The sequence below is a fragment of the Ailuropoda melanoleuca genome, chromosome 6, assembly GCF_002007445.2.
Source record: "Ailuropoda melanoleuca isolate Jingjing chromosome 6, ASM200744v2, whole genome shotgun sequence".
In the NCBI taxonomy this organism is placed as follows: Eukaryota; Metazoa; Chordata; class Mammalia; order Carnivora; family Ursidae; genus Ailuropoda; species Ailuropoda melanoleuca.
Window position 1 is genome coordinate 55,772,546 of NC_048223.1, and position 22,660 is coordinate 55,795,205.

Below are 22,660 nucleotides of genomic sequence, written 5' to 3' on the forward strand. Positions count from 1 at the left end.
GGGCAGATAATTCTTTGCTGTGGCGGGCTGTGCAGTGCACTGTGGGGTGTTCACTGAACCCGAGCCCCTACCAACCAAATGCCAGCAGGAGCTGTCTCCTCCATGACCATCCCCAAGTTGTAACAACTAAAACTATTCCAGATGTTACCAAATGTCTTCTGAGGGACAAAACCAACCCCACTGTTGAGCCACTGGTATAGATTAATGGCTCGTAATTTTAAGTGAGTATCAGGATTATCTTGCAGGCTTTTTAGAACACATATTGCTGGGCACCCTTGCCCCCAAGTTCCCAATTCAGTAGATCTAGGGTAAGGCACAAGAATTTGTATTCCTAGTAAGTTCCCAGGTGACCTTGGTGCAACTGGTCCACATTCTGAGAACCACTGGACTACTATCGTTATTTTATTAGGGCAGGGATTCTTAGCCATGGCTGTATATTAGAATCACGCAGAAAGCTTTAAAAACTCCAATGCACAGACAATACTAGACAAATTAAATCAGAATCTCTGGGTATATACTTAAAAATAAATATAGAGGTGTGTGTGTGTATACACATATAGATAGATGCACAGAGAGATTTTTAAATCAGTCAGACCTTTCATAAAGATCTTATATGCGGCCATAAGGAAAATTTTATCCAATTTTTTTAAACCAAAGCTATTTACTCATCATATTTTCTAATGATAACCAATAACACTTGGAAACAAATACTAAAAAGATTTTTATAATTTAACAACTTGGAAAACTCAGACACTCTTGTAAATAACTCATGGGTCAAAGAGGAAATAGAAATCACACCCTTCCTAGAATGTAATGAGGACAAGAACACTTCATAACAAGTCTAGGATTCATAGGTAAACTTTGAAAAATTCAGGCCTGAAATCCCTTAACTATTAAAGAAGTAATGAAAGCAAAATTCAAGAGTTGTCTAAAGAGATTAAACAGAGAACAAAATAAACCAACAGGAAATAAAAAGGGATTCTATGATGTATGTAAGTTAAGTAAAGTGCAAGACTGTAACTGATATGCATTTTCTGTACAACAGTAAATAACCCTACGGCATATATGTATGTATACATGCAGAAATATTCTCTGCGTGAACATGGAGAGAGCTGCTGAGTAATGAACACCAAGCTAGTAATGCTAATTACATAATAAAAGTTATATAGAATTAAATGGACTCTAAGATTCAAATAGCATGAATAATGGTTACGTTACATTGTAAATATTATACATAATAAGGTATATGAAGAATTACCCTCCAAATGTTTTACTGTTTCATTACTTTTCTTTATTAGCTGACTTTAACAATGATCTTTCATTATTTGTATATGTAGAAATCTAATGATATTTTAACTTAGGAGGACACTAATATATAAAACACAAATATAAAGTCAAAAGGAAAATTGGATCCTCTTTCTTACCTGAAATATTTTTACTTTTACCTGGTTGGCTTCCTGAATATTTGTCTCCTAAAGGGAGCTCCTGCCTTTAATTATTTCTTTTTATTTTCTTAAATGTTTCATTGGCAGTGTAGAAAATCTGATGACGTAACAATTCTTCGTTGCCAACTGGGGAAATCTTTCCTATTACACAGAGTCTCTCCATATAAATACATGGCATGTCACCGGCTGTATAATCAAGTATTCATAGGCTATTTCAGACTGAAAATTGGCCTCCCGATATCAAGATCCTAAATACAATAAGAATCAGTCCATCGTAAATGACACTAAGGGCATTTAAACTTATTTAGAAATTGGTTGACCTGGACAGATACACCTGTTTCTCTGAAGGGATCATTCCTTTTCCCTGCAATGTGTCTCTGTCCAATCAGAATCCAAGAAAACAACTGTTTTCAAGACCCACAAGTTAAACAATGGTACTACAGACCCTGTTCAAACCCATACAACTAAATGATTGTCATCATAGCAAGTGCTTTGGTCAACGGGAAGACAGAGAGAGGAAGATTCTCTCAGAAACTGAAGAGACCCAGGGTGAGAGCACCTTTGGAGCTCAGCATCCCAGGAGATCTCAGTGCAAACAGTGGCAAGGACATCAAAATTTAAGGGAAGATCAACTGGATATGAAACACAAGGGCATGATGCAGCTCTCTGTTCACTCAAAGACTGTTTTTGCAATGAACTACAACAGCATTACAGCTAATGAGCAAAAGATGTGTTAAGACGAAACTGAGGGCTTCAGAGGGAGGGGAGGGTGGGGGAATGGGATAGGCTGGTGATGGGTAGTAAGGAGGGCATGTATTGCATGGTGCACTGCGTGTTATATGCAACTAATGAATCATCGAACTTTACATCAAAAACCAAGGATGTATACTGTATGGTGACTAACATAATATAATAAAAAATATTATGATAAGAAAAAAAAAAGATAACTGGTCATTAATGTCATTTGTAGCAGAATTTTTTTTCCAAAGAATCTTCCACCTCATAAATCAGAAAAACTCAAAGTCACTGTAATTTCACTGACTACGAATTTTTTAAGTACATGCACCTAATAACCAACAGTGTGTGCCTTATTCAACAGTACTTTGAAAAATTCCAGGCTTCAGGCTGTAAGTTATGCCTACGTAACACATTATCTCCCCATACAATACGCTTCATTAAGGAACTCCTATTTCAGGCTGATCACATTAAATGGCCTGAAGAGGCCTTTTCAGGTTATTCTTTGAATAAGTACAAATTATTCCTATTATGTCATCAACTCCACTTCTCATAAGTATTATAACATTGTCCACTGAAATAAAAGTAGTGAGCTATTTTTGCATTTTCAGTTTACAAAATACAATTTAAGTCTAATCTCAATTGTCAAACCACTTGTTTTGCAGTAAAAAGCAAGCACTTTGACAGCCAGGATAGGTCATCTTCAGAACCCAAGCCCAGGAAACACGAGCGCTAGCATAGTAATAAAAACACAGTCCTCAGGGGCGCTTCAGAGCATGACAGGTTGGCATCTATTGGTATATATCTATAAGAATTTTATAAGATACACAACTCCAGTTAGCGGACTTTCACACAGAACCATGAAACATGATTAATAAAAGATTCAACGCAGTCAAGAGAACCCTTCGCCCTGGAGCAAAAGACTTTTTTCCTTTTGTGAGTGCTGCCACAGGGCACAGTCATTACGGTCATTAGATGGCATCACAATTCTTAGCTCACATCTACGATAAGGCACCGAGAAGTGGACAAACCCTCTCACACTTGATGGAGACTAGCTTTCTGAACATGGCACTTCTTTATATGAACTTGTGCCAAGTCAGTGAATTCCTCCATGCCTCATTTTTTTCACACACAAAATGAAGCTAATGGTCCCTGGGTTACTGTGAGGAAGAACTGGAAGATAGAACCCACGGAGACCTCTGAGAAGACTCCTTTCACAGCAAACGGGGCTCTGAGGGTGTGGAGGAGGGGGAGGAGGGGGGTGCCACATTCAATCCCTCCAAATATAAAGACTCAACACTGTTTGTTGAATTGACCTGACGACAGTATCATATCCTTGTTTATACACAAAGGTATAGTAAGTCCTAAATTAAAATTGCTCAAGACAACCTAAGAAGGAGATAAAGCCATCATTCAGACGACCTCCTTGCTAGATTCTTCTATCGTACAATTGTGTGGTTCTAGCGTTCCTTTTCAGCCATCATCCACATACTCTTTTTGCTTCCAGTAGTTCTATGTATCAAAGCGACTCTTCATTTTGTATCACTGGGGTCTCAAAATTCACCTACAAATCAATAGGACTTTTTTGGGCACCTATTGCAGGACACCAGAGAAAACTCAAGTTCTGAAAAGAATATACACATTACATGGATTAAAAGGATACTTTTTTTTTTTTTCCTAGCCACCTTCTCCCTCTTGCAAAGATCTACTCCTGCAGTCATCCTAACTGTGACTCTCAGCACAGGGCTGCCCCATGTCCCCAGGACTTGGGGCTGAAGCCCAGCCAAGACGTTCACGGCCACGATGAAAAGAAGTTCTAGGACATGAGCTGGCAAACTCTTCTGTAAAGGGCTAGTAAATACCTTAGGTTGAATGGCCATATGTTTGTTTGTTTTTCATACTTAACTCTGAAAGCATATTAATGGACAATATGTACAGAAATGTGCATGTCCATGTTCCAATTAAACTTTATTTAGAAAAACAGGCAGTGGGCTGCATTTGACCCACATACTACCACAGTGTGCAAACCCTGGTCTAAAAGATCCTGCCCACATTATTGGTAATTTTAATCTCAGAACCAGCTATATGAAATCTGAGGTCTGCAGTTTTGCATAACCGTACTAGTTAGGGTTCTTCAGAGAAAGAGAACCAAGAGGATATAGACAACTCTTTTTTTTTTTTTAAGATTTTATTTATTTGAAAGAGACAGCACGAGTTGGGGGCACAGAGGGAAAAGGAGAAGCAGACTCCCTGATGAGCAGGGAGCCCAATGCGGGGCTCAATCCCAAGACCCTAGAATCATGACCTGAGCTGAAAGCGGATGCCTAACCGACTGAGATACGCAGGTGCCCCAAGCATTTTCGATATCTACTTGTGTCTTTCTTTTTGTTGTCCTCACTCCTAAAGTGCTATCACCCAGGAATTGTTAGTTTTCTATTATTGTGTAACAACTTACCACTGACTTCTTAGTTGCAAACAATCCTCATTTATTATCCTGTAGCTTGTAGGTTAGAAGTCTGGATGTGGCATACCTGGATTTCCTGCTCATTGTCTCACAGGCTGAAATCAGAATTTTGGTTGGGGCTGCATTCTTGCCTGGAGCTCAGGGTATTCTCTTAAGCTCACTGGTGGTTGGTAGAAGTCAGTCGCTTGCACCCATATGGTCCCTGTTTTCTTGCCAGCTGTCAGGTGGGGACCTCTTTCAACAACTAAAGGTTGCCCTCAGATCCTGGCCACACGGCCTCCTCCATAGACCCTCTCATAACATGGCAGCTTACTTCTTCAAGGCTGGCAGGAGAATCTTTTTCACACTTTGAATCTCTGACTTCAGCAGGCTTAGTCCCTTCCATTAACGGCTCACCTGATTAGGTCAGGCCCACCGAGAAAAATCTCCCCTTTGATTAACTCAAGGTCAGCAGACTCAAAAACTTAATTACATTTGCAACATCTTTCCAGCTTTGTTAAATAATGTTACCTAATCATGGAAGTAAAATTCCCCCATACTCATAGTCCACACACAAAAAAGGAGGGGATTATACAGAGCATTTAAAGCAGGGAGCAGGAATCTTGGGGGCCACCTCAATTCAATCTTTACTCTCCATTTGTCCTACTCCTTCTAAACTTGCCTCCTTTCTTTTGAATTAAGTATTTTTTCATCATTATCTTTCTGGTTTCCCCGTTATTATTTTATATCCTTTTATGATATTTTCACTGATTACTATAAAGATTACAATATGTGTGCTTGGTTATCAAAAAATGATTTAATTATTAATTTTACCACTTCTCAGACAACACAAGAACTGTCATTTAGTTCTACATACTCTCCTCCTGATTCATGTGCTACTATTATAATGAATTTTGTTCTCTATAGTTTTTTACTTTTCTATAGTTTTTAAGACCAAGATTTACAATGCCATCATCATCATTTTACTTAATCGCAACAGTCTTTACAAGTTTTCCTCATATTTGCCTTCCTTCTGCTCTTTTCTCCCCTTTCTGTATCTCCAAAATTATATCTGAGATAATTTTCTTCTATTTGAAGAACACCCTTCAATATTTCCTTTGCCTGGTAATAAACTACCTCAGGTTTGTCTTTAAAAAAATTTAAAACTATTTTAAGGGGTGCCTAGGTGGCTCAGTCGGTTGAGCATCTGCCTTTGGCTCAGGTCATGATGCCAGGGTCCTGGGATCGAGCCCCATGTTGGGCTCCCCATTCACCAAGGAGTCTGCTTCTCCCTCTACCCCTCCCACCCCTGCTCATGATCTCTCTCTCTTTCTCAAATAAAATCTTTAAAAAATTGTCATTTCAGTAGATAAAATGGTCATCAGGTTAGCAGTTATTTTCTTTAAGCACTTTGAAGTTTTTATCTCATGTCTCCAATTGTTTCCTTGACAAAGTGACATGTAAATCATACTGTTGTCACTTTAAAAGTACTATACTTTTTTTGCTATGTTTTTAAGTGCTTCATTTTGTGTTTACTTTTCAGTAGTAGCTTTACTCTCATGGTCCTAAATATTTTTTCTATCCATCTTACTTAGAATTCACAGTCTTTCTTAAATCTGTGCCTTAATATACCTAGTCAGTTGTGTGGAATCCTTAAGCAGTTGTATTCCACATTGCCTGTGTCCTAGTGTATTTGCAAGCTTTCTTGTTCTTGCTCTCCCTCCTTCTCTTTTTCCCCTGATGTTCCCCTCCATTCTTCAACTTTTTATTTGGGGACTCCAATTACATGTATGATAGAACATTCATCATTCCTCATATATTTTCTTATTCTCTCTTCTATCATATTTCCCAATCTCTTAACCATCCATGTTTCAGTCTAAATTCTGACCTAATCTCCAGTTCACTAATTCTCTTTTCAGCTAATTCTAAGCTGATGTTAAGTCTATTGAGTTTCTTTCTCGGATATTGAGTTTGAGAAGTTCTTTGTAGATCTTGGATACCAGTCTTTTATCTGTAGTATCATTTGCAAATATATTCTCCAATTTTCCCAGCACCATTTATTGAAGAGACTGTCTTTTTTCCACCAGATGTTTTTTCCTGCTTTATCAAAGATAAGTTGCCCAAAGAGCCGAGGGTCTATTTTTGGGTTCTCTGTTCTGTTCCATTGGTCTATGTGTCTGTTTTTGTGCCAGACCATGCTGTCTTTGTGATCACAGCTTTGTAGTACAGCTCAAAATCCAGCATTGTGAAGCCCCCAGCTTTGTTTTTCCTTTTCAACAATTCCTTGGCAATTCAGGGCCTTTTCTGGTTCCATACAAATTTAAGGACTATTTGTTCCAGTTCTTTGAAAAGTCCTCGGTATTTTGATCGGGATAGCATTGAAAGTGTAGATTGCTCTGGGTAGTATGGACATTTTAACTATGTTAATTCTTCCAATCCATGAGCATGGAATATTTTTCCATCTTTTTATGTCTTCCTCAATATCTTTCAAAAGTGATTTATAGTTTCTAGAATATAGCTCCTTTATGTCTCTGGTTAAGTTAATTCCAAGGTAATGTATGGTTTTTAGTACTACNTTTTCACGACACATCTCCAAAGGCAAGAGAAATAAAAGATAAAATGAACTTATGGGACTTTATCAGGATAAAGAGCTTCTGCACAGCCAAGGAAACAGTCAAAAAAACTAAGAGACAGCCCACGGAATGGGAGAATATATTTGCAAAGGACACCACAGATAAAGGACTGGTATCCAAGATCTACAAAGAACTTCTCAAACTCAATACACGAGAAACAAATAAACAAATCATAAAATGGGCAGAAGATATGAACAGACACTTTTCCAATGAAGACATACAAATGGCTAACAGACACATGAAAAAATGTTCAAAATCATTAGCCATCAGGGAAATTCAAATCAAAACCACACTGAGATACCACCTTACGCCAGTTAGAATGGCAAAGATAGACAAGGCAAGAAACAACAATTGTTGGAGAGGATGTGGAGAAAGGGGATCCCTCCTACATTGTTGGTGGGAATGCAAGTTGGTACAGCCACTCTGGAAAACAGTGTGGATGTCCCTTAAAAAGTTAAAAATTGAGCTACCCTATGACCCAGCCATTGCACTACTGGTTATTTACCCCAATGAGACAGACATAGTGAAGAGAAGGGCCATATGCACCCCAATGTTCATAGCAGCTCTGTCCACAATAGCTAAATCGTGGAAGGAACTGAGATGCCCTTCAACAGATGACTGCACTAAGAAGTTGTGGACCATTTATACAATGGAATATTACTCAGCTATCAAAAAGAATGAGTTCTCAACATTTGCTTCAACATGGACGGCACTGGAGGAGATAACGCTAAGTGAAATAAGTCAAGCAGAGAAAGACAATTATCATATGATTTCTCTCATCTATGGAACATAAGAACTAGGAAGATTGGTAGGAGAAGAAAGGGATAAAGAAAGGGGGGTAATCAGAAGGGGGAAATTGAGAGACTATGGACTCTGAGAAACAAACTGAGGGCTTCAGAGGGGAGAGGGTGAGGGAATGGGATAGGCTGGTGATGGGTAGTAAGGAGGGCACGTATTGCATGGTGCACTGAGCGTTGAACCAAAGCACAACTGAGTTCTCTGAATGGTGGACACAGTGATTTAAGAGTTCCTAGTCCACAGGGAGAGAGCAGAGAAGCTCTGCATTCAGGCCCTCCCAGAACTCACCTTATGTATCTTCATCTGGCTGGTCTGATTTGAATGCTTTAGAATAAAACTGGAATCATTATTATAGCACTGTCCTGAGTTCCTGAATCGAAAGAGATTGGGGGAACCCCCAAATTTGTGGCCAGTTGGTTAGAAGCACAGATGGTCTGAGGATCCCACCCCCAACTTGTACCTAGAGTCTGAGATAAGGACAGTTTTGTAGAGAACAAAGCCCTTAACGTGTACAATCTGGTAACTCTGGGTAGTTAGTGCCAGAACATTACTGTAGTACACCAACTGGCATTGGAACAGGAGCGCTCATTTAATTTTGACTATCACACAACGTATATATAAAATTATAGAGATCATTTGAGTTCTATTTCTTATTTTCTCCCAAAAGATACACGTTTTTGCTTCTGGCAGGTTCAGAGGTCTAAGGTCACCAGCAATCTCACTTCATCTTAATCTAAACAGCAACTAGTATTATTTTAGGCTGAGTCCAAATGCTTGTGAGGGCTGGTCTTTCTGGGTCACCACTGCTTCAAGGGGATCGCTCTTGAAGTGATACCTGTAATTCGGAAAGTGCCTCTCCTATGGGGGGTCCTGTACCAGCTTTGATCCACTTCCAGTCTGATTCTTTCAACAGCGTGGCTCCTCAGCCACTGCAACCCCCCAGAGAGAAGAGGAGGCTCCAAATGCTGAACCCAATTCTTTCGTCTCCTTGTATTTTGGGGCATTGACCCCACACATTTCACTGCTTTTTTTTTTTTTTTTGCTCTCCATTATCTTCAAACAGATTTTAGGCAGTGGTTTACCTTTTTTCGTTGTTCTTAGGGGGGCACTGGTTTGAAATAACCTATCTCCTATTATTACCAATACTACTTTTATAAATTATCTTTAAGGGGTGCATGGGTGGTGCGTCAGTTGGGTGTCTGACTCTTGGTTTCAGCTCAGGTCATGATGTCAGAGTCCTGAGATCAAGCCCGGCTTCAGGCTCTGTGCTCAGCACAGAGTCTGCTTGTCCCTCCTCTTCCCCCTCGCTCACTCTCTCTCTAAAAATAAATAAATAAAACTTTTAGAAATAAATAAATAGATAGGTAGATAAATTTCTCTTTACAATATAATTACTTTCTGCTTTGAGTCCATCATGCTAGTGGGGGAATTCAAGTGCTAATTATTCTTGCTAGGGTACCTGCAGCAACTTCAGACACTGCGTAAGACCAGTTCATTTGTTCGATCTATATACAAGGTCTTCATCCACATACTCCCTCCCTGGCTGAGGCCTGCTGCTTTCCATTCACTTGAGAGGTACAAGACATTTTGCTGAAGTAAAAAAAAAAAAAAAAACTTCCCAGCCACTGCCTCTGACTTCTTGCCATCTCCTTATAAGGGGAGATGAAATGGGGAGTAGAAAGCAATCAGGTAGTAGACAGTGGTCATCCTAAAAATGGAACCCAGAAAAATGCTCCCTCTCTGCAAATGTCTTAAAATTTGTTTTAAACCAACACCACAGAATACAAAAGATTATTAAGAAAATAATAAGAAAGACTATATGACAACAAACTGGACAACCCAGAAGAAATGGATAAATTCCTAGAAACGTACAACTCTCCAAAACAGAGTAGGGAAGAAATAGAAAATTTGAACAGACCAATTACCAGCAACAAAATTGAATCAGTAATCAAAAAACTCTGAACCAACAAAAGTCCAAGACCAGACTGGCTTCACAGGTAAATTCCACCAAACATTCAAAGGAGAGCTGATACCTATGCTTCTCAAATTATTCCAAAAAATAGAAGAGCAAGGAAAGCTTCCAAACTCATTCTATAAGGCCAGCATTACCCTCTTACCAAAGCAAGACAAAGACACAAAAGAAAGAAAAGAAAAGAAAGAAAAGAAAAGAAAAGAAAAGAAAAGAAAAGAAAAGAAAAGGAAAGGAAAGAAAAGGAAAAGAAAAGAAGAAAAGTAAAGAAAAGAAAAGAAAAGAAAAGAAAAGAAAAGAAAAGAAAAGAAAAGAAAGAAAAGAGAAAGAGAACTGTAGGCCAATATCCCTGATGAACAGAGATGCAAAAATCCTCAACAGAACACCAGCAAATCAAATCCAACAACATGTTAAAAAATTCATTCACCATGATCAGGTGGGATTTATTCCAGGGATGCAAGGGTGGTTCAATATTTATGACTCAATCAACATGATCTATCACATTAACAACTGAAAGGATAAAAACCATATGGTCACCTCAACTGATGCAGAAAAAGCATTTCACAAAGTACAACACCCATTTATGATAAAAATTCTCAACAAAGTAGGTATAGAGGGAACATGCCTTGATATAGTAAAAACCATATATTAAAAAAAAAAAAAACACCACAGCTAGCATCATCCTCAATGGTGAAAAACTAAGACCTTTTCTTCTAACATCAAGCACAAGCCAAGGAGATATACTCTCACCACTTTTATTCAACATAGTACTGGAAGCCCTAGGTGCAGCAATCAGTCAAGAAAAAGAAATAGAAGGCATCCAAATTGGTAAGAAAGAAGTGAAACTTAACATTATTTGCAGATGACACAATACTATAAATAGAAAGCTTTAAAGAGCCCATCAAGAAAACTATCATAACTGATCAATGAATCCAATAAAGTCAAAGGACACAAAATTAATATAGAGGAATCTCTTGCATTTCTATACCCTAATAATGAAGTAGCAGAAAAGAAAATTAAGAAAACAATCCATTTATAATTACACCAAAAAGAATAATATACCAAAGAGGCAAAATATGTATATTCCGAAGACCAGAAAACACTGATGAAAGAAACTGAAGATGACATAAACAAATGGAAAGATAGCCCATGCTCATGGAGTGGGAGAACGAATCCTGTTACACTATCCACACTACCTAAAGCAATCTACAGATTCAATGCAATCCCTATAAAAATACCAATAGCATTTTTCACAGAACTAGAAAAAAAATCCCAAAATTTGTATGGAACCACAAAGATCCCACATAGCCAAAGCAATCTTGAAAAAGAATAAATCTGGAGGCATCACAATCCCAGGTGTCAAATTGTATTACAGAACTGTAGTAATCAAAATAGTGCCGGCACAAAAACACATAGATCAATGAAACAGAATAGAAAACCCAGAAATGAACCCACAAATCTATGATCACTTAATCTTTGACAAACCAGGAAAGAATGCCCAATGGGAAAAAGACAATCTCTTCAACAAATGGTCTTGGGAAAACTGGACAACATGCAAAAGAATGGAATTGAACCACTTCCTTACACCATACACAAAAATAAACTCAAATTGGAATAAAGACATAAAAGTGAGAACTGAAACCATAAAAATCCTACAAGAAAACATAGGCAGCATTTTTTTTTTACATCAACCATAGAAACATTTTTTCTAGGTATGTCTTCCGAGGCAAGGGGAACCAAAGCAAAATTAAACTATTGGGATTACAGCAAAATAAAAACCATTAGCACGGTGAAGTATCACCAACAAAATGACAAGGCAACCTACTAAATGGGAAAAGATATTTGCAAATTATATATTTGATGATATTTAGATTAATATCTAAAATATATAAAGAACTTGTATAACTTAACACCAGAAAAACAATCTAATTAAAAAAGAGGCAGAGGACTTGAAAAGATGTTTTTCCAAAGATGACATATGCATGGCCAACAGACACAAGAAAAGACGCTCAACATCACTAATCCTCAGGGAAATGCAAATCAAAACCACAATAAAAGATCACCTTACACCTGTCAGAATGGCTACAACCAAAAAAGATTAAGAAATGACAAGTGCTGGTAAGGATTCAGAGAAAAAAATAACCCCCGTGTGCTGTTGGTGGGAATGCAAAAGTGGTGCAGCCACTGTGAGAAACAGTCATGTGATCCAGTAATTCCACTCCTGGGTATTTACCCAAAGAACCCCAAAGCATAATTTGAAATGATACATGCACCCCTATGTTTAATGCAGAATTATTTATGATAACCAAGATATTGAAGCAGCCCAAGTGTCCATTGATATATGAATCGATAAAGAAGATGTGGTATATAAACATACACACACACGCACACACACAATGGAATATTACTCAGCCATGAAAGAATGAAATCTTGCCATATGCAACAACATGGATGGACCTACAGTATATAATGCTAAATGAATTAAGTCAGACAGAGAAAGACTAATACCATATGATTTCACTCTTGTGTAGACTTTAAGAAACAAATGAACAAAGGAAAAAGAGCCAAATGAACTACAACAACAACAACAAAAACCAGACTCTTAAATCCAGAGAACAAATTGGTGGTTGCCAGAGGGGAAGTTGGTGAGGGGATGGGTGAAAAACAGTTTAAGATAACTACAGATTCACATGCAGTTGAAAGAAATAGTACAGAAAGGTATTTTTGAACATTTTGTTCTTGAACATTTGTTTAGTTTCCCCTAATAATAATATTTTTAAGATATAGACTAGTCTTTCATCAAAGATATTGGATTTGATACAATCCCCTCATCTCCCTAGATTAACCCCATTTTGCTTGTGTGTGTGTGTGTGTGTGTGTGTGTACGTGTCTGTATTAAATTCTACACCATTTTGTCATTTATGTTAGTTCCTGAATCCTCCTAGTGGGAAGGTCCTATACCACTAGGATTCCTCATATGCCCTTTTATTGTTACACCCAATTTCCTCTCTCCCCCGCTCCTGCTTCCCTAACTCTGGACAACCATCTCTTCCATTTCTAAGATTTTACCACTTCAAAAATGTTATAGATGTGGAATCATATAGTATGTATGACTCTGGGATTGACGTTGTTCACTCAGCATAATTGCCTGAAGATTCATCCAAGTTTCTTTATCCACAAGGCCCTGCTTTTAGTTGCCAAATAATATTCCAGGCTATCGCTGTAACAAGCATCGCTCAACCATTCACTAGGTGAAGGACAGCTGGGTTGATTCCAATTTTTGGCAATTACAAAAAAGCTACTTTACACTAAATATTTGTGTACATGTGTTTGTGTGAACACAGTGTTCATTTCTGCAGGATAAACACCCAGGGATGCAATTGCTAGGTCACATGGTAGAGTACGTTGAGAGATTGAAGCAACTGCCAAAATGCTTTCCAGAGTAGCTGTACCACTTTGCAAGCAATTTATGAGTGATTCGGTTTTCCTGTATCCTCGCCAGCATTTGGCTATCAGTATTTTTGTGTGTGTTGGTCAGTCTGTTTAGTGTGTATTGATCACTCCTTGCGGCCTGCATTTACTGCAATGACTAAAGATGCTGCACATCTTCCCATGTGCTTACTCACACTCTTCATGTCCTCTCTGTGAAATACCAGTACATTCTTTTGCCCCTTTTCTAATTAGGTTGCCTTTTTTTTTTTTTTAAACTGCTGAGCTTTGAGAGTTTTTTGTGTATCTTTAGATGCTAGTCCTTTGTTGGACATAATACCTGCAAATATTTTCTGCCACTCTAGAACTTGTCTTTTCATCCTCTTCACGTGGACATTTACAGAAGTTTCTCATTTATATGATGTCCAGTTGATCAATGTTCTCCTTTTATGAAGACGTACCTCTAGTGTCAAGTTTTAAAACTCTATGATCTCGAAGACTTTTTTCCTATTTTTTCTGAAAGTTTTATAGTTTTATGTTTTACACTTCTGTCCATGATCCATTTAGAGTTAGTTTTTATGTAAAGTTTGGGTCAAAGTTCCTTTTTTTTCTATTAATTTTTTTGCCTATGGGCATGCATTTGTTCCACCTGAATGTCTTTTAAGTTGAAAAATCCCTTCTTTTCTTCTTTTTCTATCAGAGATGATCTGTCTCTCTCCCTTCTAAGACACTAGACAGAACAACCTCCTTGAATTTAGTCTTTAGGGAATAAAAGTCAGGAAGGAAAGTACCTTATACAAAACTTAAGCTTTCTGTGAAGTCACAAACCTCCTGTTGGGGGGGATAAAAAGCACAGGCACTGCTAATTGCTTAGATGGGGGAAAGCAACAGAGAAAATTCAGTGAGAATACCTACATTAACATCACAGAAATTACCCCACAGGCACAATTTTCCTGTTGGCAAGTATGCAAAGTGTGTAACATGCATCAGATTGTCAAAGATACACACAACCACCCTGTTCTTTTTTCTTTTCTTCATCTTTTGTTGTTTTTTTTTTTAAACACCGTTTTCAAGGCTCAGCTTCCTGCTACAAGAATAGGGACTCTTCCCTGTGGAGTGATTTGATGTCAAGATGCTTCCAATAGAGAAGGCTCTGAGCCATGGATGTGGGACTCACAAGCCCCAAAATAGTTTTCTATCACTCAGGTTGGTGTGCTGATTTAATAAGATACCTTTTCTTCCCCTCCCCAAAGTACAAGCAGATCACAATCTTTCAGGAGTCACCAAAATAATACAAGTGGGAGACCTCTGATCTTGCTGAGTGAGTCAGAGTGGTGGTCAAGGCAGACACCCCACTGCTCTCCTTGAACAACCTACAGTAAAGTGCATGACTTTTTCCTCCGTTTCTTTCTTTCACAAATACCGAAGAATAAGCATTTGTGTGCAGATTCCCATATACATGTCACTGTGTAAAAGATTTACAGGAATGAATAATGTAGACCTGGCTGAACACTGAAAAGATGATCAATAGAAGAGGCTGATCAGCCATAAAGGTAATAAATGATAGTTTGTGACAAGTGCCATTATTTGTATGGGGTAAAGATAGTCCTACCACCAACATGGCCCCAACCAAATTAAGTTCAGCTGCGCTAATGCATCACCAGACCCTAGGTATTGAGGCTTCATCTATGAATTTTCTGAAAAATAATCAGATTCACAGAAAAATGACCCACACACAATTTCTATTTACAGTTGATACTGAATAGCAGATTCAAACCAGTTAGTAGAAAGAGAGGCTTATTTTACTAACTTGTATGGGCTAACAAACTTATTGCTTCAAAATCAAAGATCGACAAAGATTCCTGCCTTGCTAATCTTCCTCAAAGGGTAGAAAGGTAAGAGATGTTTTCTACCATTTAATTTTTTAAAAGACTGTGATTGGCCTCTCTCAGATTCACATTTGCTTCTTCCTGGACGTAGTATGGAGATCTTACTAGACCCTGTGAGCTCCTTCAAGACAGGGGCTGCCTCTCACTCATCATGCACAGCACACACCAAAATGCCTACACCATACCAGTCCCTCAATAAGCATTAAAGGAACAGAGTTGAAGTGACTGAAAAGTAGGCGCAGAATTCAAAGGTTATTCCGGAGTGAAATTATAAGTGTTTGAGTTTACACATTTGTCACAGTCGAATTTGTGCCTCTGCGACACTCTTCTCTGTGCCTATGAGGGTGTTTGGCTGAGCAGCTGAGCTACAGGCAGGTGCTAAAGCAAACTGCCAGGAGTGTCTTCATAGCAACAGTGAAATCAAGAAATACATGCCTACCCAGTGTTGAAAGAAGCATTATGTATTCACTCAGGGGCTGAGTCTGTGATGATATTTCTATTCAAATCGCTGTACAAGAGAAAACAGGTATGTTTTGAGATGACACATCTGAATAAATGTAAATGAATCATCGTGGATTAAAAACAGTACCCTTCTACTCCAAATCATTACTATAAAGAATCATGTAAATAGGGGCGCCTGGGTGGCACAGCGGTTAAGCGTCTGCCTTCAGCTCAGGGCGTGGTCCCGGCGTTCTGGGATCGAGCCACATCAGGCTCCTCCGCTATGAGCCTGCTTCTTCCTCTCCCACTGCCCCTGCTTGTGTTCCCTCTCTTCGCTGGCTGTCTCTATCTCTGTTGAATAAATAAATAAAATCTTTAAAAAAAAAAAAAAAGAATCATGTAAATAGACTAGAGCAGAAAAACAGCAAAATAGATGTTGCTACTTTTACTTTTCACTCCAACCAGAATGTAACCACAAAGGCATCTGGAAATTAAAAAGAAGAGGAAGCTTTTCTTTCTTTTTTTTTTCTGAAAGATATTGCTTGTACATCCAGATTAAGTGAATAAACAAAACATGGGTAAGTAAAAAATGGTCTTAAATTTCACTGACAGGGGCACCTGGGTGGCTCAGTCGGTTAAGCTTCCGACTCTTGGTTTTGGCTCAGGTCGTGATCTCAAGGTCCTGGGACTGAGCCCTGTGTTGGGCTCCATGCTCAGTGGGGAGTCTCCTTGTCCTCTCCCTCTGTTCCTCCCCCTGCTCACACTCTCTCATTCTCTCTCAAATAAATAAGTAAATCTTTAAATTTTTTTATAAACTTCATTGAGAAATTAACTGAAGGATCTCTCTTTTTAATGTTGATGTTTTTATTCTATTGTCTCTTTGTCAATTCACTCAACTTTAAGAATAGCCAACATTCAATTTTTTTTTCATTTTTACTGAAATCCAATGGCTCCAATTCCTGTGAATGTGTTTTTAAGATTGTGTTTATGTATTTGAGAGAAAGAGAGTGCTAGCAGCAGGAGCAGGCAGAGGGAGAAGCAGGCTCCCCGCTGAGCCAGATGCCTGGCTCAGGACTCAATCCCAGGATCCTAGGATCATGCCCTGAGCCAAAGGCAGAGGCTTAACTGACTGAGGCACCCAGGAGCCCCTCTGTGAATATTTTAAATCTTTGGCCTTCAAGGCCTATGTTTTTTAAAACAGTGCATTCCAGCCCAGTCCTTCCTTGAGAGAGTGGCTATAGACCAAGTCAGGCTGCTTAACAAGGACAGGCTGAAAGAAAGTGCTGTGCTCTCAGCAACCAGCAGGGAGTTCAAGTTTGGGGGGAAGAGTGAACCTCTCTCAAGGGAGAAGAGGCAGAGAATAAAGAACAGCTCTCTGCTAGGTACTTACTCTTCCATCAGAACTGCTTAGCTCCCAGTCCTGGGCCAAACAGGAACACATGAAGGGGAAAGGGGTCATGAAGGGGAAAGGGGGGAAGAGAAGCCCTCGTGTGAAAACTTTATCTCCCTGATCCTTCAGGAGCACGGGAGGCAGCTTTATAAGCTTTTATAAGCTTTCTCCTAGGTGGTGACTGAGGGCATACAAATCCTGCAAGGATATCAGTCATCCAATTGTGTACGCAGACATAAACAATGCATCTCTTTCTAAGCCAGACTGGGAGACATTTAATTCATGGTATCAAACCCATCTCACGCCTTATCAATTATTTACAACTAAAGCTCATTAAATCATCATAAAATCATAAAAGGGGCAAGGAGACAAAAATACTGTCATATGCACACATATGGCACAGCTTCCGCCTGCTGAGTCACATTCTGAAAAGCAAATACAGCATTGATTTCCAGATACTGTCAGAAACAACAACGTAATTGTCCTGCATTTGAAAGTAGCAAGACAGAGCAAGTATACGCCAATAATAAAGCCTGATAGGACAGAAGCAGAATAACCTCTCTCTGATCACTCCCTCTCTGTCCTTTTCCTCCTTCTTCTCTCCCTCAAACACACACACAAACATGGACCCTCTGCATTCCTTTGTCTCCTTTATTCTTTTTCCAAAGCCCTCATCATCACCTTGTAGATCACCTGCGGGTGCACACGTATGTGTGTGCATTTACAAATAAGAGCACTTACGTTTTTGTTGTCCCATATCACCGTCAGAATGCAAACTCCTTGAGAAAAGAGAGGTTGTATCTTTTTATGTCCTACTCTAACTTCAGCACATGATGACCATTCCACAAATTGTTACTGAATCAATAAAACTACCCATGAACTATGTACCATAACCTGCTTTAACATACAAATGATGCTTTTTTAGGGGCACCTGGGTGGCTCGGTCAGTTAAGTGTCCAACTAGATTTTGGCTCAGGTCATGATCTCAGGTTCATGAGATGGAGCCCCGTGTCAGGCTCCATGCTCAGCGGGGAGCCTGCCTCAGTTTCTCTCTCTCTCTCTCTCCTTCTGTCCTTCCCCCGGCTCTCTCTCTCACTAAAATAAATAAAATCTTTTAAAAAAATCACAAATGATGCTTTTCAAAAAGTTTCCCTAATACTGGTGTCCAGGTCAGAGATATCAAATAATCATTACCAGTAATATTCCCCTAGTTTATCCATTTTAAAATTCATGAACTGAAAAATATGGCATTCTTAATTCAGATAGTGCACGTTTAATGCAAAAGTAAGTGTGTGTATGCACATAAAGGAAATGCCTTTGCTGATACTTCATGACGCTTCACTTAAAAATGGACAAAAGTAATAAGATGCAATCCAGAGACAGGATCTAGGGCAGAAAACACTCCCTATACAAAATATGTCATGCTAGAAATGAAAACTGATCATCAAATTTCAAGCCTCCAGAACAAAAGCTTATTTTCAAGTCAATAATTAAAACACTATGTTGGATCTGAACAAATCTCTGTTTCTCCTGAATGTATTCTCACTATCTGAAGAGCCTGAGTAAGAACTAAGAAATCACAATTTAAAGCTAACGCTCAAAGTATCCGTCCCTTCTACCCAAATGCTCACAATGCCTGTACATTATAGGTTTACTATTATTTAGACCAGTTATACACCGTACGTGATTTTAGAGCCACAGTTCTTCTCAGAAAAACATCTCAAATTTAAAATAAAGCTATAGTGCTGCTTAATTTCACAAAAAAAGTCAGAATTCAATCTATAAACAAAAGATGAGCAAGAAGAGTGGAGAAAAGTGTGCATTTGGTTTAACTTGGGTAGGGCCTCATTCGCCCACCCAATTCCACTTAATTGAAAGGGACACTGTATGCTTATGCTCTTCGGTCTAAGAGTTTTTATGAATCCTCTCATAAGAATATGTAAGTAATCACTTACACGTACAAATCTAAATGAGAAGAGGAAACTAAAGACAGCTCCATTGGTCTCTAGACTTTCAGAACCCATCCCTGAACTGCATTTTCAACGGCTACGATTATAGTCGTGTCAGCGGAACGAGGCGTGGGCAGACGGACCACGCCGGTCAGGAACCGAGCATTTAAGACCAAATGCTCCTGACTTACTCAGAAGTAACGGTTACTTCTGGCCACCTCCCCATTTCCACTGCTTCCTATAACAAATCTGGGTTGACCTTAGTTCTTTGACATTAATAATATGACACATTAATGAGCATAAGCAGATCACAAGGACGGCAAAGGCCTTGAGGTAAAAGAAATGTTCACGTATTTCCCTGGAACTTCTCTAGCTTTCAAGTCGCTGTCCAAAGGTCAAATTATTTTCACTTTTTTTTTTAATGAATCAAGATAAATATTCCTCGGTTATCATGCTGTTTTTCTCCCCCAGTAGGGATTCATATCAATTAAAGAACTCCTGCCTTCAGGCCGGCCGAGCTGCCCTTTGCCTCCCCAAGTCGCCTACCGCACTGAATGACTCCAGATAAGAGCAGACAGAGATAAAGACATTTCTACACTATGGTATTAACAAGATTGGAAATAATAGAGTGCTCGGTGAATGTAAAATTGAAGAAATTATTTTTATCGTTACATGCAAATCAATGCCCCATCTCCTATTTAATCAAGGCAAATGTAACTCTCCTTTCGGAAGCAACAGCCCTTGGGCTCTTGCTGCCGATTTCTGCCTCATTTTCTCCCTCGAGTCATGATCCGACATCTCTGGAAATCTAATTTCACCCATGTAAACACGCTGTACAAAGGGCACAGTCAGATGTGTTGTTACCGACATCACTCCCTAGAAAGAGCCGCGATGTGTTGAGCTGAATACATATTGAGAAGTCGATACAGAAATTAACAACATTACATCAAGAATGATATGAGAAAGGACAGGCTTTAACATGTGTGCAATCAGGAAGTGGGTCCAGAACGATAGGAAAATACCTTTGAAATGGCCCCCAGTTTTCCCTGCAGTAATAACCAGCTACCTACAGAATCAGGAGAAAGACCTACTCCATAAGAAAACACCTTCTGAACATACAGGTTCTCTAACATCCAGGAGATACGGAAAAGTGTCCTCATTGCCAGGGAGTTTAGCTGAGGAAATCTGGGCTCTATCGGACACTGAATATTCTCATTTGAGAATGAAAACATTCAATTGTTACAACAAAAAACTATGTGCATCCATTCCTGGCTTCCAAACCTTAGCAAGAATTGAGAGCCCTTCCTCACCCCACACGTACACCATTCAATGCAAAGAAGAGAGGATTTTCTTTGCTATAGTTTAGCCTCTCTTCCTCCAAAGTCGATGTCCTATGAAGCTTTCATCCACATGCCCGGGTCCCTCAAATTTTTCCCTATCTGATGAAATACTGCTCTTCTGTCTAGATAATAATGCCAGTGACAAAAAATCTGTTGATCTCGTAACACGCGTCAGGTATTTTACCCGTCTTTTCTTCCTGTATCTTCACAACGATCCCACAGAGCAGCAGCTAATATTTAAGCTGCATTTTACAGAGGAGCAAAGCAATGATTCAAGAAATTCAGTCACCTGCACGAGTCCTACAACTAGGAAGTGGCAGAGCTGAGGCCCAAACCCAGGGCTGTCAAGCTCCAGAGCCCATTTCTTTAACTACAACTCTCTCAAGTGTCTGTAGAAAGAACAGAAACTCTCTAAGAGGGGTTCCTGGGTGGCTTAGTGGTTAGGCATCTGCCTTTGGCTCAGGTCATAATCCCAGGGTCCTGGGATCTCCTGCATTGGGCTCCCTGCTCAGCGGGGAGTCTGCTTCTTCCTTTTCCGATCCCCTGCTTGCGCTCTTTCTGTCTCTCCCCCTGTCAAATAAATAAATAAAATCTTAAAAAAAAAAAAAAAGGCTCTAAGAGTCACTTAAGTGTTTCATTTAACAATTCAGGGAATAAAGACCCCAAAGACTACAACACCACCTCTTTTTGCTCCTACGTCTATATAAACATAACACAGCATTTAACACATCTGTCCCCCAATCCTCCTTTGGCTTCCGTGACTAACTTCCCTGGTTCTCCACTTAACTATCACGCTGAGGCATCTTAGTCCAGCCATATCCTAAATGTCAGCGCGCTCTGGAGTTCCACCCTTGCCCTCCTCTCTCGTTAATCTATTCTAAGGTTTTACAGGCTTTTTAAAGCAATGCCCAAACTGACAAACACAGTCCCCTAATCCCAGCTCTGCGCTCCCTACCTAGAACTCCCATTCCTCAATGATCCCCTGGGTGCTTGGGATTTACATCCAAGCCAAGCTTTGTCTAAGTGAAAGACTCAAAAAAACTCTAATTTCCTGCAGGATGTCCCACAGACCCCTTGTACTCACCGCTGTCCAAACTTTAACTCAATCCTTAGTATGAAATACACATGTGTCATACAATCCTTAGCACATTCTCTCTTCACTCGAGTCAGAAACATCAGGACACCCTGGATCGGATACATCCCCTCACAGTCCACAGTAGTTCATCCCTAAAATAGTCAATGTGACCTAGCATGTCTCTGGTCCGGGCAGACTTCTCCATTCTGATGGCCACTCTCCAGATCAAGTTTCTCCCTTCCTCTCACACAAATGCCTAAAAACAGCCCTGTCCTGGTTGGTGTACCTGATTTGGACTCTCCTGATCTTGGACCCAAGCTCCTTCTGCCCATCAGATCTATCGATTCCTTTACAAGAGACCGGACCACTTCACCCCCATCCCACGCTCCTTCCTAACTCCCAGAGTAAAAGCCAGCCCGTGGGAATGGCACCAAGGATCCTATAAAAGCTGCCCACACTGGTCTCTCTTGTCTACTTTCCACCTCTGAGTCTAGCCTTCCCCTGGTCACTGTGGGAGAACTGCTAGTCCCAGAACACACTGCCATCCCCTTGAGCCTTACATTTATTCTTCTCTTTGGAATTAATTCCTCAAATCAACTCTTTTGAATTCCCTCTCATCTTTCATACAAACCCTATCAGCACCATCAACATCCTCTTCCCAACCTACTAGGAGCAGCATTTTTTATTCACAGGATTTTCCAGGCTCTGCACTTCACTCTTCACTATTGGTCAGGTCTGCCTGGTCAGAGATGCATGACTGACACCAGGTCTCCAAGGGGCTTTTCCCAGGTTTAAACAGCTAGTGAAATAAGTACTAACTTTCTAAATGTTCCCCAAGTTACAGAAATAAATATGTACAATAGTTATCTCTCTCTACATGTTTCCATTATGAGCAATGTCCATTAAAACAATTAAAAGCCTGTAATAAACCATCCAGACAATGCGTTCCCTCACAGTAATCTCTTGTGTGTTCAATTCAGTATTCACCCATTAATTCATCAAGCAAAGCAAAACATTCAAATCAAATATTTTACGGCGTTGCACTTTTCCCAGTGATTCAGATGACTTCAGTCTCCACCCAATGCCAACAAATATTAATGTGTGAGAGAGAGTATTATAATCAC

General features: G+C 39.5%; 1 protein-coding gene across 1 annotated transcript in view; it reads right to left on the reverse strand.

The window, feature by feature from the left end:
• Nucleotides 1–22,660, reverse strand: part of RYR2 (ryanodine receptor 2) — a 445,869-nt gene that overhangs the window by 388,757 nt on the left and 34,452 nt on the right.